Below are 3,636 nucleotides of genomic sequence, written 5' to 3'. Positions count from 1 at the left end.
CCCGGCTGCGAACGAGGGAAGATGTGTGCCCCGGCCGGGGCGGGGTCGGGGTCAAGCTCTCCCCGTGGCAGCGCCGAGAGCCGAGCCGTCGGGCTGGAGATGGGCCGGGCCCAGGAGGCCCGTGGCGGGTACAGGGGCCGCGAGGCACCAGGTCCCGGCAGCTCACCTGGAACAGCCTCAAGCACTCGTGCATCAACCACCCGGCTTGTGCTCGCCCGGAGCCACGTGCATCTCACAGCTCAGACACCTCCTTCCACCTCACCTTCTGTTAATCACGCCCAGCACATCTCTTTTGCCAAAGTTTTTGGTAGGTAGGTAGGTAACACCATCACATTAACGTAAGTCCACAGGTTCAAAGGGCAGATGCTTCATCATGCCCCAGTAGTGATACCTAATGTCATACACCATGTTCATCAGCAGATATCAAACTGCTCTCCTGAGAATTCCCATGTAATTACAGACGTCTGTCTGCGTACGTCTGTCCATAACGCTTCTGGGCAACCGCGCGTGCTGCAGAGAGGGCAGGTGGCGACTGCCTGCGCGGCCCCACGTTTGAGCCGCTGCCAGGGACGTTTGTGTCAGCAGCGAACGCCCCCCGGGTGCTCAAGCAGCAGAGCTTCCCCATGCCTCCCCGCCTGAGGGCAAAGGGGGGCAATCACGGTGGCCCCCAAACAGCTGCAGGCAGGGGAGGCAGGCGAGTAGCGGGGAAGGGTTGTAGAGCGGGGCTGGACCTGGAGCAGCAGGGGGGACGGGTGGGGGTGCAGGGCCAGATACAGGGCTCCATCCCAGCCCTGTCGTTTTTGACGGGCAATTTGCCAGTATTCGTGTATTTCTCCATTGTGTCAAGGTACAGAAAAGTGGTGACGTGCCCAGCAGGTTGGTGGCAGTCGAGCACAGAACCCACATCTAGCAGGCCACAATGCCTTCTTGCATCGTTTGATGCATTCCCCACCATCAAGTTGATCAAGGCCAGCACTCCAGACCTTAGCTGGTTATCAATGGTTAGGTCAGGGGAAAGATATGGACAGCTTATTCCTATTTTCTTTTTAGAAACGTTTGCAAATGGTTGGAGGTAGGGGCACAACACGGGCTTCTCTAGCAGCCTGAAGTTCATCTGTTGTACAGCTCCTTAAGTTTTTCTGGAGCAGCTGTCAGCTCTACTTTGATGGAGAACTAAGCCCTGCCTGTAGCTTCTGCTAGTAATAAAGTGAGGCACAGCTAAAATGATGAACAATGCAGGGACTACGTAGATTAGTTACTGGATTCATAAAGAAATTAAATATGAACTGTTGTGTGTCACATTGCTTGAAAATGGAACTGGGTGTGAATATCGGTTTTCAGAGGATTAGATGAATGACCTGTTTAAGCTAAAGAAAGTCCATTCTTTGTTGGGAAGGAAAACATTCTTCCCAGTCTTAAGCAAAAAGCACCCTTATTTAAGAGCATTTCAAAGTTGTACCGGATCTAATCATCCCCAAAGCCTCCAAAATGTGTTTCCTATTTATGTTTCTTCCCTATACCTTTTGCTTATCTCATTCTCATTTTTTTCCATGCTACAGGTCCTTTTTTCCTCCAACATAGTTTACTATTCTACCTGGCGTCCCACTTACCACTGAAGGGGACTGAGCCATGAACATACGCTGTCTGTAAAGTGGTACATACTGCAGCCAGTTTTAATAAATATCTCCTGTTACTTAAAACTGTTACCTAATAATGTCAGTGTAATTTTATGGTCAGGTTCATTATTTTAGCACTTTTTTATCCTATCGTACTAGTGTAAAAGCCCTTAACTATAGTTTAGGCAAGTCTATTGACAGAAAAAATAGGAGAGAGAGAAAACTGAAAGAAGAAAATCTCCAAACATATTTTTGTCTCATAATTATTAAATGCAAGAGACTGGAATGGATACCAGAGGCAAAGAGAAGTAATTTACATCTAAACTTAGGGTTAGTTACTAGTGCTATTCATGTGTGGGGTATGCTGCAACCCTTCATTGTTAACTGGTGACTCAACTCCTCTCCCCAGGTAAATAAAACCCAACTACAACTGCTGCAGTTTCAAACTCATACCATTAAACTGTTGGGTTTTTTAAGGGGTGGGGAAAGAAAAAGATGGATGAGGGTAAAGAAGTGGGGCAGGCAGACTAAGTGGTGCTGAATTAAACACTTAACCCTGACACCTCTCTCCCCTATGGTACAAATGATAGGACAAATTGCACAATGAAACCACTAGAACCTTATTTGGGATGGGAGCGGTCAGCCACAATGGTGTCAATTTATATTTGTACCTTAAGTATCTGTTCATCCCACTTATACATAACTAACTTTGACTGTAGTTAACTGGCAATTCTGCTTGTTTATCAAGCAAACCAACCAACCCTTGACATCACTCGAGCTAGATTACTTAGTGATTTCTGCATGTTGTCTACTCACCGCATTTTGATTACTGGTACAGCAAAACACATTTAAATTAAACTAGACTATCATTTTTCCTTCTGGCTGTACTGTCAGTCTGACATAATCCTCCATACTGATGTGATTTTTCTCCCTCCTGAAAATATTTGGAAATCTTATTTTAAAAACCATCATGCAGATTAAGATACATCACCATCCAGAATATAGCAGAGAGGCCATTGCTTTAAAATACATCTGGGAACACAAAAACAAAGTAAATTCTTATTGATCTACTAGGAATTTTAGAAGAAACATGTTTCATATAAGATTAGACTAGTGTCATTCCACTTGCTCTGAAGAACATATGGGTGGAATCACCCTGAATTAGTCATCTTCATCCAGGAGTTTCTTTTCTACTTAAGGCCTAAGTACCTTAAGACATTATGTTACACCAAAAATAGAGAGTTCTTACACAAAACGTGCTAATATCTTCACTAGCTGCAGGGTATTTTTTGAAAACTTGCATGAAGAGAAGTGCTGAAGATGCAGCATGAGGGAAGTGTTTAGCATATATACAACAACCAGGGTTAAGACTTGTAGGGCCAGAAGCACCCTCTGACCCCTGTATAAATACAGGCCATAGAATGAAGACTTTGACAAAAAATTATTCCAGTGGGACAGATTCACATTTCCATTATGATGCACATTATGTTGGCATTGAAATAGGATAGTGGTTGGTGCCTAATAGTTGCAAAAGGTTCTGCTTGCTTCCTTGTGGGCATGCACAACTGATTGTAGCGCCAAGACTGAATCATAACAGTCCTTTCATGCACTGCTCTTCCAGAACCTTCTGTATAAGCACAAGTTGTTTGCTTGTTTATTTAAATTAACCTTTTTTTGCTACAGATGATGGAGCCAGTGGAATTCTGGTATTGATTTTTGTGACATAGACAATTACAACAAAATTCCCGAGGAGGCTGAGCTACCCCAGTTCCAGATGTGGAACACTCTGACCTTTCCGACAGAAACAAAGGCAAAATGTAGAGCAGGAGTAAGACTCAAGAGCGGGTCGTTTCAAACTTCTACTTAGAACATCTGCTGTAACACCACAAGAGAGGAATCTCAGGACTGAAGTTACCATAAAACAGCAGTTTTGTTTTAGTTGTTCATTTTAGTTGTTTACCTCCTTCATTAATATGTACCTCATTAGGGTTAGGGTAGGTAAACGGTTTTACAGGTTCAG

The sequence above is a fragment of the Alligator sinensis genome, unplaced genomic scaffold (assembly GCF_000455745.1).
Source record: "Alligator sinensis unplaced genomic scaffold, ASM45574v1 scaffold611_2, whole genome shotgun sequence".
Lineage (NCBI taxonomy): Eukaryota > Metazoa > Chordata > Crocodylia > Alligatoridae > Alligator > Alligator sinensis.
Note: the sequence above shows the minus strand (reverse complement) of the source record.